Consider the following 17,347-nt stretch of genomic DNA (forward strand, 5'->3'; position numbering starts at 1 on the left):
GTAGTAGTTGCATCATAGGCGTAATTTGCGGGTGGGACGGGTGGGACATGTCCCCACCACTTTTTGAAAGGGTCGATATTGTCCCCACCACTTTTTGAAACATCTCGCGGCATCTCGCGGATATCTAATACAAAAGAAACACCTCTAGTTGATTATCAATTTGTGTTAATAATAACACAATTAATAATAACAGCAAAAGAACAGCAGCATAGATTTATTTAATTATGAGAAACAATTGTTTATTTTGAGGCATTTTGACGTAGGCGGGCATCTAAAAACTTTCTGAAAGAACGAAAATGCTATTTAATTACATTCTGATACACAATAAGAACAGTTCCTGTTTTTGTCTCCTGTAAGCTGAAACGACATTAGCCACTGTATGCTATTGAAATGAATGTAGATATTTGTAATTTTTGTCTTCACACTGTGAATGACTGAACACAAGTGACCTGTCGATGATGTGATGTTGCGTCGTAACCTTGCGTCATCACTCATGACGTAGCGGACGTGAACCGAAAGTAACGTTGTTCTGGTGCAGTTGTTGTGTTCAGGAATGCTGTACATTATGGAAAGTTTATGCAGTAACAAATATTTATAATCGTAATTGTGGACTAGAAAAGGAAAGATCGCCAAAACAAACTCACTTGAATGTCTTCACGTTATTTGGGTGATTTTTAAAATGTTTTGTTTTCCTACTCCATAGTTAGTAATACTATATACTGATGGATGTATTATTTATTTATTTATGTGAATAATTTCTTTATTATTAATTTAGTGATTTAAATCAGCTGTAATGTATTTAAATGACTTTTTATTATTATTGATTTATTTCAATTAAATGTGTAAATTGTACATTTTTACTTAATGTGTCTTATATCTGGATACACTGAAAATAATTTTGTGTTATTCCTCTTCTAAAACTTTAATTTGTTTCTTTCATGGAACACAAAATTATATTTTCTTGAAGAATATCCTTGGCACAATAAATGGGAATTCAGGTTATAAAAGTACTCATAAAAATATAAAGTAATCCATATGCCTCAAGCACTCATCTGAAGCCATACAATAGCTTAATGTGTGAAATCTTTACTCCAATCACAGTGCTTTCATTGTACATCACTGGTGTTGATCAGAGACGACCATAGGACATTAATTATACATTCTTTTGTACATATATACATTAATCTAATTTGTGAAAATCCATGGACATTTAATAGTTATGTAAGAACCCACTAACAGTTTTTAACAGCTTTAACAGTCTTGTCCCATACAGAGCCTCGACTCAGTACCATCAGCCCTGAGCTGCTGTCTTCTGTCAGGAACAGGAAGTCATTCACTGCAGGTGTAACCTCAGCTGCTGTGTGCTTCATGCTGCTCATCACTTCTGCTGTCATCGGTGTCGTTTATTTGAAATGCAGGAAGGCAAGTATCATTACAGAGAAATTTATCTTAATCTGTTAAATCATGATGACATTAAAGATGACAAACTTATTTTCTCTCCTTAAAGGCATAGTTCACCCCAAAAATAACAATTTGCTGAAAATGTATCCACCCTCAGGCTATCCAAGAGGTAAATTAATTTGTTTCTTATCTGAAGTGATTTGGAGAAATTCATTATTACATCACTTTCTCGCCAATGAATCCTCTGCAGTGAACGAGTGCATCAGAATGAGTCCAAACAGCTGATAAAATCATCACAATAATCCACACGACTCCATCCATCAATTAATATCTTGTGAAAAGCTGCATGTTTGTAAGAAACAAATCCATCATTAAGGCATTTTAACTTTAAACCATCGCTTGGCTAAAAATGTTTGATCAGACCATGATCAAAATCCACTGACATATTTGTTTAGAACAGTTTTGGACTGTAAATGGTGTTTGATCTGTGCATATTCCTCTCCTGATTCAGACCTGATAGATAGAGGACTCATATTTTAGCAAATGATGGATTTGTTTCTTACAAACATTCAGCTTTTCACAAGATGTTAATTGATGGACGGCAGTCGTGTGGATAATTGTGATGATTATTGTGATGCACACATTCACTGCAGAAGATCCATCCGTGAGCAAATGATGTAATGCTAAATTTCTCCAGATCTCTTCAGATAAGAAACAAACTATCTACATCTTAGATGGCCAGAAGGCGAGTACATTTTCAGCAAATGTTTATTTTGGCGTGAAATATTCCTTTAAGAATTTTACTGTGCAATGGCATGGTTTGGATGTTATAACACTAAAACAGTTATAGATTATGCTTTTGCATCTACACTATTATTTTCTCTTGGTTTGCATGACATCCAGTAATTGTGTTTTGTATTAACTAACAGGCAAAGTGTCATGAGATAACGGATCCCTGAGTGTTATTGATACTTATTAATTGTGGGAGAGTTATTTCATAACTGGAAACCTCATCTGGCTCAAGACTAATCTGGAAAAACAGGACCGTTCATTTTTTCCATGTTAAATTATAAAGTGTCAGCTGTAAGCCTGCCTGAAGAGTGTATCCACTGGGACACTGGTGCTGTTTTGAGCGAGATCCAACCAGTATGTGGATCAAATAGTGGGATGTGTGGAAAATCCCAACTTCCAAGTGATTCTGCATCCTTTGAGCAGCACCTACTGGAACAGCTGTGCATTATAATGATGTTTATGTGTCCTTGAACTGCACGAGACCACAGAATGTCCCATTTGTCATTTTATAATTCTTTTAGCATTATTATTAAGGGTTCAGACACTTAAGATTGTCCACTAGAGGAAGCCAAAGTATTGCAAAGGATGCAAAAATATTTTTTAAGAAAGCACAATTTTGTGATTTAAATTAAGTTACCCATTTGTATATTTAAATGCATTTATATGTATTTTTATAAGCATTAATATAGATATTGTAGCACATTTTCTACTCAACAGCTCATAAGCAATGACTGTGTGTCAATCACTTCATATAAGCTGTCAGTTTTTTCTGTTTTTAATTTTGTTATTATATTTAAACATTTAGAAAGTTTTTTTTAGGACCAACATGTATTTTCTTAAGCTATTTCATCAAACCCTGACTTATAATTAGAGATTCAAGATTGTTATATTTGATAAGATAAACAGCATTTGTATCCCTGAATCATTTACATGAGCTGTTGGATTTGGATTGGACCACAATAACTGCAGACTGTGACTATAGAGGAGTTCAGGGTTTATTGTTGCTGTTGTTGTATAAATTGTGAGCAGTGTTATAAGACTTTTGTACTTTTAATGCCTTCTGTTAATTAGATGCATTGTTTGTATTTATTTTATTGTATAAAACAAGTTATTTAAAATGAGTAATTTAAAATTTATGCTGAAGCATTAAGGATTTGAGAGAGCAACCATACATCTTTGTTGTGTTTATATGGTTTATTTATACCATTTATCATTTAATTATTACTATTGTCATTTTATGTTTTATATTTTATATTACTTATTATTTCCTTCTATTGTTGTTTAATCTTATGATAGTGTGGCATTAAGGGAAGTTTGTCTTCATGACTATATAAGAGAATATCTCCATTTCAAGTTTTTAACATCACTGGATGATGTTGTGAAGCATTAATTTTCAATGGTTTTTCTCTTGGTATGACAACACTTGATGGATTTGTACTGGTCAGATGAAGTCTGAGCATTGAAACAACTAAGATTATTTAATAAACTCTTTTTTACTATTATCATCAGTTCATCTCCTGCTTCTGCTCTTCTCTGGCTTTCTCAGTCAAAATCTCAGACTAGACGACTGTTAATAGAGTTTTAGGGTACCAGACAAGACTTTCTGTTGACAGATTTTACTGGTTTTGGACACCAAACAAAACAAATCTTTTGACAAGATCCAGCGTCTGATTTGACATTTCTGAAGTGGAGATCCCATCTGATCTAACAATGCTCTGAACAAAGATATTCACCACAATGTATTTCTTAAAATCTTAATTGCCTACACACACACACACACACACACACACACACAGTTTTATATCTGCATATTCATACAAAGAAATATCTTCACAATCCTACAGGACAGATTGAAACTGGTTATGTAAAAGTGTCACTTGTTTTGAAGATGGACACAGAAGCAAAAAAGTTAAAAGATTAAATAAAACACTGAAAGATTTTATTTTTAATCACATTCAGTTTTAACTTTACATTCTGTCCTTTGTTACTTAAGTGATTTGGCTAAGTTGGTTTTAGTGATGTAGCAACAGAAAGTAGACATACTGAGAAAATTAATTTTACCCTTAACACAATTTAACACTTGATTCAGAAATAATCAGATTCATATTAGTGTCCATAACTGTTATAATAAAATAAAAAAGTGCAGCAATGATATGCGCACTATCACCAGTTAAACACTGAACTGAGCAGATCCTCACGTTCAACCAGAAAGAAAACTGTGGTGATTCCCACCAGACCAGACAAAACCAGACGAATCAGAGCTTCAGTGACGCCACAATGATCCAGACAATCTGAAAGAGAAGAGACTTACCCTGTGTCCCAATGTCCATACTATCCATCCTAAATAGTATGTGACATTAGTAATATTCAATAGGGTGGATAGGGTGGATAGTATGCACATTGGGATTCAGGGCTATTCATTATAGACTGATCAGGCATAACATTATGAGCACTGACAAGTGAAGTGAATAACACTGATTCTCTCTTCATCACGGCACCTGTTAGTGGGTGATATATTAGGCAGCAAGTGAACATTTTGTCCTCAAAGTTGATGTGTTAGAAGCAGGAAAAATGGGCAAGCGTAAGGATTTGAGCGAGTTTGACAAGGGCCAAATTGTGATGGCTAGATGACTGGGTCAGAGCATCTCCAAAACTGCAGCTCTTGTGGGGTGTTCCCGGTCTGCAGTGGTCAGTATCTATCAAAAGTGCTCCAAGGAAGGAACAGTGGAGAACCGGAGACAGGGTCATGAACGGCCGAGGCTCATTGATGAACGTGGGGAGCGAAGGCTGTGGAACACAGGATAATGCTCCTGCCACAAAGCAGAAATGGTTCAGGAATGGTTTGAGGAGCACAACAACGAGTTTGAGGTGTTGACTTGGCCTCCAAATTCCCCAGATCTCAATCCAATCGAGCATCTGTGGGATGTGCTGAACAAATAAGTCCGATCCATGGAAGCTCCACCTCACAACTTACAGGACTTAAAGGATCTGCTGCTAACATCTTGATGCAGAAACCACAGCACACTTTCAGGGGTCTAGTGGAGTCCATGACAGGTCAGGGCTGTTTTGGCAGTAAAAGGGGACCAACACAATATTAGGAAGGTGGTCATAATGTTATGCCTGATTGGTATGTATTGTTTGTATTGTTACAGACTGCTATTATTTTGGTATAAATGTAAAAATGAGTAAAAACACTAACTTGATTAGATGTATACGTGATTTAATAAACAGAATACATAGGCCTAGTGTAAAAATACAAAATATAGTTGCATTTGGTCTCTCTTTTTTTATTCCCACTTTATATTAAGTGGCCTTAACTATGTACTTACATCAAAAAATAAGTCCATTTTTTTATGTAATGTAATACATAGACACACAGGCACACACACAAGTGTGTGTGTGTGTGTGTATATATATATATATATATATATATATATATTACTAAAAGGTCCCACTTATAGGGAGTGAGAAGGGCATATGTAATGATATTTAAGGGCATATTGCTTTAATAAAGTTTTTGCAGTTACCATTGTGAAGATGAGTGCATCTTGTGGTTAGTTTGTGGGTGACTGAATTAAGTTTATAGTGTGTGTTTCCAGTCAATGAGTAATAGCTGTACTAATGTCAGTGCAGAGACAAACTTGTTGTTCACTGCAAAAATTTGCTATGCACACTACAGAAGGTATGTTTTAAATGTACTCTTTAGACTTAAGTAATTTCTTTTAGTGTCATATAGCTGTTAAATCTAACACAGGATGAATCTATACCCAAACAAATTGAGTGCGAACTGTTACCTCAGTTTTGAGTAGATTCTATAGGTTTGCATTTACAGTGTGCCAATGAAAGCTTAAGACACATTCAATGTCTGGAAATATGAGGTTGGTTAACACATTGCTAAAAGGATAGATCACCCAAAAATCAAAAGTAAGAATAAGCAGATTTATCCTGTCACTAAAAAGGAAAAGAAAAATTTGATACTCAAAAATTAGTGGATAACCACACTAAATACACAGTGGTAGTACGATACAAAACGTTCAAAAACTCATGCACTCACTCACTACAGGTATTTTAAACCAAACTAACACTATTTTCCTGATAAAATAATTGTATTATTAACATTACCACTGAAGATGCGATTAACAATTTTAACAAACATTATAATGATTTCAGAGTCATTTATATTAATTCCCATATTTAGGACTTTTGGGTACCAAATATATCATTTTAAAACTCCGCAATTAAACATTTCCTTGTGCGCTAATCTGAATAATAATGTTACAGAATGTGGTGGTGTAGACAGTGCAAAGCGTGTGGAGGCGGGGTGTGTGTCTGTCTGTGGTTTAAGAAGTTTCCGAAGAAGTCACCTGCTGCATCTCATTCGAGGAATCCGCGTGAACTATCAGCGACAAAACAACAAATGTAATCTATATGTCTCCACATCATAGGACGGATAAATTTAATCCAGACGTTTCAATCTAAAATAATGAAGATGATGCTCGTTGTAGCATGTTTTATTGGTAAGTCCGTTTTATAAAGGATACCGCTTTAATTTGAGTGTGGATCTGCTTTACTTGCACACAGTTAATATTTAGAATGCAAATATTTTAAAGGCATTGTTGCTGTGAGTGTGACTGATGTTGTTGATGATGATGATGATGATGATGATGTCGAATCGCTGACGGTGTCTGAAGGAGGAAACCTCACCATCTCTATTCCCATTAAGAAGTGGGACGAAGACCCTCAGGTTTTGGTTTCTCGTCTCAAAGGCTCCTCACAGCAGCTGATAGCACAGATAACGTGTCATAATCGAGTCTGTGAGCGCGAGTGTTTGATTTCTGGAGCCTCATTGATTTGTGATGAAGAGAATGTGACGCTGATCCTGATGAACATCAGCTTCAGTCAATCGGGGCTTTACAAAGTCAGCAAACATGGAGATACACAGCCGGAAAACAAGATTTACCAAGTTACAGTGTATAGTAAGTATGTCTTGTCTTTGATTTTCTGATGAAATGCATTGTGGTATTGCATCATCACAATGTCGAAGTCCTCCATAATAAAAGGACAGCAGTATAGATTTTATGCCAGTTATGAAAAAAAAGTTTATTTAATGACATTTTATACAATGGCAAAGAACCTGTTTAGTTTGTCTCCAGTACGCTGAAACATCTGAACATGCTCTTAAAATGAAGCTTGATATTTGTGCTCATTTAGCCGTAGAAAAACAATGAAAGTTATGAATGTTACAGTGAATGACTGAACTCAAGTGACTTGTGGGTTAAGTTATGATGCATCATGAGAGGTTTGAGTCAAAGCTAATGTGGTGTTGTTCAGGAAATTACATGCCACTCAGCTTTCACTCCACATGCTATAGGCTATTTCAAAGAGGAAGCCCAAAAAATGTGATTTTCTTTTATAGTGTCTTAACCTGTAGGATTTGTAGTCCATCTAATTTTTAGTCCTTGTAGTCCTATTTGTAAAAATGTGTTGTCCTTTACAGAGCCTCCACCCTGTACCTTCAGCCCAGAACAACCACCACCTGCCATCTACAGTAACTCATTCACTGCAGGCGTAACCACATCCGCTCTGGGCATCTCTGTGGGCATCACTGCTGTCATTGGTGTCATCTCGTGATAACACAAGAAGGCAAGTATCGTCATGAAGCCAATGAAAACGACACACAACTTTGTTTCTGTCCTTAAGAATATTATTGGATTAGTTTGGAATTTCAACAATGGAATAGTTTGGATATTATAAGCCTAAAATAGTTTATACTTTTGCATCTAAACCATTATTTTCACTTGATTTGACTGGCATCCTGTAACTGTTTTTGTGTTGACTTACAGGTAACACATGAGAAACTCTACGTCCAGTAGAAGTGACCGTCACTGGGCCTTACATACAGGTGCTCATCTGCAGGACTAAGATGAATGTAATAAGACAAGACCTTTTTTCAGTGACTACTTTTACATGTGCACCAATAATGTGATTATTTCAAATAATCAGAGTAAGAACTTAATTACAGTAAGATGTTTACATGACACAAGCAAACCTCTTCAATCTCGTTTACATACATTTTTCATTATTCGTTTAAGAGTTGTATTCACACCCCGATGTACAGCACAAATGATGAACTAAATGGAGTAGGCATGTTACTGCTCACTGTTTTGTCAAATGCAAAGCACATTTTTATGGTATACGGCATTATATTCATGTTGCACAACGTTGGCAACATGAACTCATTTTCTTTAGCACCCCAAATGTGATTCGTTCTTCATCTCTGATGAATCTGCACATGACGGCATCATCCGTGTTCGTCACAAGCACATGCGCACTTTGGCCAGAGTGAAGTAGATGTGATTACATTGTTTACATACCTGCATACATCACATATTTTACTTTAATTATGGTTACTACAATTGAGCTTCAATTTCATCAAAGTATTGTGTTTACATGAGGTGAAGCTTAATCGTCTCATTATGATTCACATTATCAGGGTGCCTGTAAATGTAGTCAGTTATTATAAAGAGTCAGCTATAAGTGATCAAATGGTACTGTAGTTCAACTCTCTGAAGACTGTAACCACTGGGACACTGGTGCTTTTTACTGAGTGATCCGACATGGATCAGCCGGGATATGTAGAAATTCCCAAGTGATTCTGCTGCCTTTGAGTGGCACATACACTCTTAAATATAAAGGTTCATTTAAATATAAGGTTCAATATAAAGAGGACCCACTTTTGTGCCACAGAAGAATCTTTCAGATGAACAGTTCTTTAAAGAACCATTTTGTCATAGTGTGAAGAACATTTTAATAAGCAAACAATAGAAAGGTGCCATGAATGTTAAAGGTTCAATGAACCATTGATGCCAATAATGAAGCTTTATTTTTATTGTGCACTGGCACAACAGGTGTTACTTTTAATGATGTTTATGTGTTCTTGAACTCCATGAGACCATAATGTGTTCCATTTATAATTTTATGTTTGTTTTAGCATTATTATTAGGGGTCCAAGCACTGAAGGTTGTTCACTAGAGGGCGCCAAACAATAAGAAATAAGTCCAATGATTTTGCATTCATATTCATGGCTATATCGTCCCTTTGGAATTATAAGGTCCTGTCTGACATTTTTGTCAAAATTGAGTTATTTACATATTCTTATTCTGTGACAAATTATTTACATTTTGTGATTTTTTTTTTTTTAATTTAGAAAACAAAAAGGTTCTATCTACAATGTCGAATGGAATGCAAAACTTTGAATCTCAATATCTCCAAACCACTCAAATAGAACCTTATAATTCCAAGGGGATGAAATAACTACTACTTTTAGGACCATGACAATATCTGCTTTGTTTTTATAATTAGCTTGCAAAGAAATGTGTGTATAGGCTATATATATATATATATATATATATGTGTGTGTGTGTGTGCAAAATTCTTGTAGATCATTAAATGTTAACATATTTTTATTTCCTTTTTATTAACACATTTTTCAAGTTGCCATACATGATTATATTTTGCAAAGCAATAGCAATATTATTTGTCTCTTTTAATATATTGTATAGAATAGTATTTCAGTAAAAGCACACTTTTTTGCACATAAATTAGTTACTTAATTATTTCTAAGCTTTTAATATAGACACTGTAACACATTCTCTTGTAACTTATTAAAGGATTAGTCCACTTTTAAATAAACTTTTCCTGATAATTTACTCACCCCCACGTCATCCAAGATGTCCATGTCTTTCTTTTGCAAATTGCATATAAAAATTAGTTCAAACTTTGACGAAACCTTGAAGAAAGAAAGACATGAACATCTTGGATGACATGGGGGTGAGTAAATTATCAGGAAAAGTTTATTTAAAAGTGGACTAATCCTTTAAGAAGATATGACATTGCAAGTGTAGTCAAGTGATTTTCTAATGTCATCCAGTGGCTCTTGATGTAATGTAGTCTGATTTATATATATATATTTTCATGCATACACTGTAAATAAAGCAATGACATTTAATACATTATGAGACCGTCACATTTAAGATAAGATCCACCACATTATCTGTATGTCTGTGTTGCAACACTATAGCTCTGAGATTTGACACAGCGTGATCTAAAGAGGTGGAAAGGAAGTTGTTTTTGTGGTTTCAGACAGTGTTGTGAGTAAATGAATTGGCCTTGACCAGAAGTTGCTTTTTAATTTAAAGAGAGATACCAATAAATATGGCACTTTTTAGAACATATAAACTAGTAGCCTGACTTCGTCATACTCATATTCTAGGCAGAATGTGAGTCTGATACTGCTCCATTGCACTTGAATTATGGGGCGTGTCTTAACCGAACCAGTAAAAAACAACAACTCTGCACTCAATTGGATAGACCTACAACCAATCAGAGCAACGCAGTAAGTGACGTATGTTGAACTTGTACTTAAACTTTTGCCGAATCCCGTTGGAAGGGCGGCAAATACATCTTTCCCATCGACAAATGCCTTGATTGCGGTTCTTTGTTCGTCTTTTAAAATTAATGCGCTGTCGATTTCTTTTATTACAGACGTGATAGCGGAATCTAAACATCTTACTTCTCCAGTTGCAATCATCGTTGGTGAAAACCAACCCAAGCGCTCTTTGATGACGTGGGTGGTTACGTAACCGCAGATAGGCTGTCCATCATCGATTAAAGCCGCCCTGGCAATTTGATTGGCTCGGCCTTCTGGGAGCCGAGCATAATTACTCTAGCCTGGTAATACCAGACTCTGCTACTTCACTTTGCTTCGTAGACAGAGTCTGGAATGGCATAATAGAGAAGTGTTTTCTCTCTCGCTAGGGGGCGCTTGTCTGAAGTTTAAAATCATTGGTTACCCGTAAGCCAATCAGATACGTTTAGTTATGACGTATGTTATGCGCCTGTACAGCCGCATCGAAGCACAGACATCATGCATCGAACTCAAATCTGTTTAAAGATTTAAAGACTTAAAATGTTTATCAAACACTTCTTGTTCTGGCTTCAGTTTGAAAAAGAGTTGAATGTTCTCCATAACAGAGCGAATTGCATCCCGTGTCTCGTTTCCCATTTCCGCGGTCGTTTCGGTTTTCGATTTCTCTAACCTACAATGTAAAACTCTGCGCTTAGCATCTACGTCACGGCTCTCAGCCCGCCCTCTGTTCGTTGATTGGCCCGGCTGTTTCCAGACCGGTGGCAAACAGAAAGCTCTGACGCTGTATCAGACTGAGTACAGAAGCGAAATGAAATTGAGCGGAAGTAGGAAGTCTGACGTAGTCAGGCTATAATTACTCCACAATGGATCGAGTCCAGACCGAACTTCCCGTCCAAAAAATGTTGTGGGCGGGGTTCGGGCTGGCACCCAGGCTAATAAACTAGTGCTTTTTGCAGGAAATTAATGAAAATACATTTAAAAATGATTTTTTTTTCTTTTAGTTTCTAATATGATCTGTGTGAGAACATGAAGAGACACCTTTAAGTTCTACAGGCAGGAAATGATGTCACTCTTTCCACTCTTTTTTTAAAATGTGACTTGTGCATGTTATGTAAATGCTTAATGTTAGTCTTACTTTTAGCCATTTTCAACACATTCAACAACAAAATGAATTTTGATGTGAGTGAATCCTTGAGATGTGCTTTGATTGGATTGCTGTATTATCAGAAGGACGTGTAAATGATGCGGAAATATAATGTGGCCAAACTCTAAAATGACAGACTCTTATATGTTTAATTCACAGATGAGTGGAACAAATGTGTTCAGAATACTTAAGTGTTCTAGTTAAAGAATAAAGTTAAAAAATAGTCTAGTCTATTTGGAACAACTGATTTGAATTTGACACTGTTGAGCTGAAGACATCTTGTGTGATTTTGTACATTAACACTCATTATCTAGATAAAATTCTTTATTTTCTGAACTCAGATTTATTACAGGAGTAGTGTGCTGTTAATCACAACATGGATTACTATTCTTCATTTGCAGCTTAACAATAGACTTATTCTGTTTATTCTGTGATAATTGTAGTTTGTAAATTGTATTGAATCAGTCAATGGAACAGGAAACCCATGAGACATGCACAATCATTCACAAAAAGGTAAGATGCCAAAACAACATCTAACATGAAAGCATCAGTAAAGCGTAAAACCAGTCAGGAAATTTAAGTTTGTCTTGAGTATTTCACAGAACTTTCTCACCCTATGCCTGGACCAAACCACTGCATGATGTATCCATGACATATCCGCAGCACATCTGGACACCTGCCAAAGGTAAGAGTCAGTGTAAAGCTTCATTGGGTTTCAGACTGCAGACACTTGTAAATTACCTCCTGAATTGTAATGTGGTGCTATTTGAAGTTTAAAGGGTTAGTTCACCCAAAAATGAATATTCTGTCATGAGTTACTCACCCTCATGTTTCCACACCCATAAGACTTTCATTCATCTTCAGAACACAAATTAATATATTTTTAATATATCCCACTTTGATGCTTCAACAAGTTCATAAAGAGATCATAAAACTAATCCAAATTAATTGAGTGGTTTCGTGTGGCGGAAAACAATACTAGAAATACATTTTAACATCTATAAAGAGTGTCTAAACACTTTAGACAATATGGTTGTTATTAACAACAACATAAACAACACGGGTACAACATTTGCCACTATTGACAGGCTAACTTGGACCCCTAACCATCTACCCTATTGCTTTCTAATCAGAAATAAAATGAGTTTGCTTTCTTTTTCAGTGATAAAATAAATAACATTCGAATAGGAGGATAATCACCATGACTAACTTTGAGGCTAGTAAAGGAAACACTGCATGAAACAGTACAGCACCTCAAAACGTCCACATTCTTCTTTAAAAATGTATGTTTAGGAATCTGCCCTGCTAGAGATCGTAAACACCTCACTTCTTTCTGGCATTTTCCTAAGATCTTTAAAAACGGGAGTTGTTAGGACTCTTCTAAAGAAGAACAACCTGGATAACTTAGGGTTACACTTTATTTTACAGTGCCGTAGTTACATTGTAATTAATCAAATAAGTACTGAGTACTATTAATTAACTATTATAAAGTTACAGTTAGGGTCAGGGTTTGGTTTAGTTACTTCTAATTATGCATGATTTACTGTTATTACTATAGTAAGTACATGTAGTGACGTGTAACTACAGCACTGTAAAATAAAATGCTACCAAACTCAGTTCTGAACTATAGACATATCACAAATAACCCCTTAAACTGGGTGAGCGAGTCTGAGGTCCGAACATTATCAGGAAGGCCATTCCAGAGTTTAGGAGCCAAATGTGAAAACGCTCTCCCTCCTTTAGCTATAGCATTCAAAATCCTCATTTCCAACATCAGGGCAATAATTAAGAAGTTCCAATCAACTAAAGATGTTACAAATCTTCCTGGAAGAGGACGTGTGTCTAAATCATCCTAATGCACGGTGAAGAGGAAAGTTTGAGTGGACAAAGACTCTCCAAGGATCACAGCTGGAGAAGTGCAGAGATTAGTTTCAAGAGTATTGGGTTCTAAGCCTAAAATAATGATCAAACAGCACCTATATCCCACAAGTTGTTTGGGACGGCTTCAAGAAAACAAACTCCAGCATATTCAGTTGTCAGACAGCAGATGGGTTTGATGCAAACAGGGATCAAAAGTTCCCCATGTCCACGGTTAAATATACTGCTGGATCTTTAATGTTGTGGACCTGTTTTTCTGCCGAAGGTCCTGGACATCTTGTTCAGATACATTTCATCATGGATTTCAAATACAAATGTTGGCCTATTAAATCTGAGCATGAATGACAAAAAGACATCCACCACCACAGAATAGGCCCTATTTATTAAAAGGCTTAAAATGCTTACAATGTACGATAGAAAAAAGAAAGAAAGAAAACTCCACTATTTTTGTCACCGGTCCATAAAACATATAAAACACTTAAAAATCATAATCGTAATAATGACAGAACGGATATCTAACATGTGAGTAAAACTGTTACTGTGAAGTGGCGGTGGGAACCATAAGGTGGTAACTTATGGAGTCAAATTAATGCCTTAAAGTTTTGCACAAAAATAAAGTTTTGCAAAACAAAAAAAAGAATTGAGCAATAAAAAATGTTTTGCAAACAAAAATAAAGAATTGCAAAGGAAAAATAAAGTATTGAGCAGAAAAAAATAAGTTTTGCAAGCAAAAATAATAAATTGCAAAATAAAATAACGTAGTGCAAAAATAAAAATATAATCAATTACAAAAATCAATGACAGCTGTAATCCTATTTTATCTTTGCCACATATTTTTCATGCTCAAACCTACTAAATCATTTGCAACGCTCATTTTATTCTGCGTTTCAGTCAAGCGTGCGCTCACGATACCGGCTTTCGTTTGCGCTGCACTGTTCTGTGCGGATCTCTTTATGGCACTGGTTTGACGTGGGGGTGGAGTCAAGAAACGGGGGCACGCCCCCGCGAAACACGTCATCGACAGGAGACGCAGATCACAACAGAACAGATCAAGCATAGAGACAGAGCACATTTATTATAATCTGTGCTGTATCAACACGAAACACTGATTTATGATTGTTAAATATGCCTTAAATGTTTGTATTTGAATAAAGTCTATTTTGATTTAAAAAAAAAAAAAAAAAAAAAAAAAAATTAATTATAATCTGAAAACCATGCCCACCGGGGGAAAAACAATCCAACCGGGGGAAAAATCAATCCAACCGTCTCCATTGACTTTGTAATGCATGAGGCTGCCTCCTTGTCTTTTCTGACTCATTACAAAAAACAGAACAATGCCTAAAAGCTGCTGTGTGACAAGGTGTACAGCTAACAAGCTAAAAAACCCAGAAATAAGTTTTTATAAGCTGTCGACCCCAAAAAACGAATGTTTAAGGACACAAAAGTGGATACAGGCAGTGAGACAGAGCACAACAGGTCATATTACTATAAGAAATGCATTGGAGGGGGTCGTAATTGGCGACAACATATGCTAAACAAACCAACAAAAAAACCATTCATTATTTTTAACCATGTCAAAGAATTATTTCACCTGTCGCTGATTACGTTCCCCTCCAATGCATTTCGCGGGGACGTGCCCCCGTTTCTTGACTCCACCCCCACGTCAAACCAGTGCCATAAAGAGAACCGCACAGAACAGTGCAGCGCAAACGAAAGCCGGTATCGTGAGCGCACGCTTGACTGAAACGCAGAATAAAATGAGCGTTGCAAATGATTTAGTAGGTTTGAGCATGAAAAATATGTGGCAAAGATAAAATAGGATTACAGCTGTCATTGATTTTTGTAATTGATTATATTTTTATTTTTGCACTACTTTATTTTATTTTGCAATTTATTATTTTTGTTTGCAAAACATTTTTTTATTGCTCAATTCTTTTTTGTGTTTTGCAAAACTTTATTTTTGTGCAAAACTTTAAGGCATTAATTTGACTCCATAGTAACTCTTTACACTTCCGTTGTTTTGAACCTGCAGGATACATGTGGAGTGACTCACACCCTCTGTCTCAATCAGCTCCCTAGCTCCCTAGGTCGTGAATCAGTATATAATGAAAGTGAATGTGGCTGATACCCTGATCAGTGCCCTGACTTAACTAGGGAGCTGATTGAGACACACGCACAGTCTCGTGATTCAGCAAAACAGCTGATGACGTAAGGTGAGCGAGAAGTCTACATCGCCAGTCTACGTTTAGCCAATCATCAGCTGGGGGCTGGGCTGACAGGGACCAATCAAAAGACTTTAGAGTTTAGACTGAAGTTCTAGTAGCAACAGCAAACAGCACTGATTTAGTAAGAGAAGTTGAAATGACAAGCGTCTGAGAAAACAGCGTCTTCGTGAGAGAGGATAGATGCTGGGACTGGGAGCTGTTCTACTAGAAACGCAACACAGGACACTAGGATGTTGTGTATTCAAGGTATGAGGTTATTACAATTATTTGTGCATCCGCGCTTTCTTTCCTCGTATCTCAACTCCACTCCCAATGTATGTGAGTTGAGGATGCAAGGAAAGAAAACGAGGAATCGAAGTAACAGTAACGTTACATGACCGTGGTAAAGTTGGTTTGATATTCGCACATTCGGTCTTTCAGGTTCAATAACTTTGTTGTTATGCATTAAAACGTAATCATTTCAGTTAATTATCATTACCGACTATTATGACTATAAACTACAACACATTTTTATGCAGAAGACGACGTTTGTAAAAGCTGAAAAACATTGTTTTCTATGGAAAGATGTGACGTCATGAACTCTCTGAGGGACCGTCTACAAACTACATGAAACTTTAATGACAACCTTCTAAGGATTCTTTTCAGCTAAAAATCTCTACTTGCCTTGATTTAAAACGTTACACAATTTATTTTTAGGCCTGAACAAGGAACAAAGAAAATTCATTCTGCACTGCCACTGTCCATGGAGCTGAAATGTACATCTACAATGTATGACAGCTGTACTGACTTCAACTAATCTACTGTTTGTTTGTTCAGTGTATTTGGTTAATAGGTAATAGGTTTTTAATTTTTCTTGTTTTTCCACTTGTGTTTTTTGTTTGCATTACATGTGATATAGAGTTGTGATCATTATAATGAGGTATGTAACAGTGTTCTCCAATTAAAGAATGACCAAACTTAATACACTGTCTATCTTTTATGTTTACCTGTCATATACCACTTTAATGTAACATTAAACTCTCACAACATCATGATATATGTGCATTGATTGATGTGTCCAATCTTGCAGAACTATGACTATAACAAAATTATCCTCCTTAATTTCCTGAGTGATGGTGTATAGTACAGTAACATTATTGGCATCATACTCTTTCTATAATGTACTTGGCTGTAAATGCACAAATTCTTCAGACCCCCATGAACATATAAATGATTCCTTATGATTCAGCCTCTGTCCACAGCTTGGTGCTGAATGTGCACAGTTGTGCTAAACCATTGTATTGAAATAATTTCTGTTTTGATTTCCTTTTAATCAATCAACATTCAGATTTCAAATGTTTTCACTTGAGTTTACAAATTTAATTGCAAAATGCTTTTGCATGATTCAGAGAATATGTAATATCAGTTATAGTTACCAAAAATGACCACAATTCAGTACAGGATTGTATAAATGATTATTCATATCTTTTCAGTTTTTTG

General features: G+C 35.9%; 1 long non-coding RNA gene across 1 annotated transcript; it reads left to right on the forward strand.

Annotated features, from left to right (window-relative positions):
- Nucleotides 1-15,830: 15,830 nt before the first annotated feature.
- LOC125261658 lies at nt 15,831-16,829 on the forward strand. The gene is made up of 2 exons (XR_007183402.1): nt 15,831-16,114; nt 16,565-16,829. It is a non-coding gene; the product is annotated as an uncharacterized LOC125261658 (long non-coding RNA).
- Nucleotides 16,830-17,347: the final 518 nt, after the last annotated feature.

The sequence above is a fragment of the Megalobrama amblycephala genome, unplaced genomic scaffold (assembly GCF_018812025.1).
Source record: "Megalobrama amblycephala isolate DHTTF-2021 unplaced genomic scaffold, ASM1881202v1 scaffold455, whole genome shotgun sequence".
NCBI classification, from domain to species: domain Eukaryota; kingdom Metazoa; phylum Chordata; class Actinopteri; order Cypriniformes; family Xenocyprididae; genus Megalobrama; species Megalobrama amblycephala.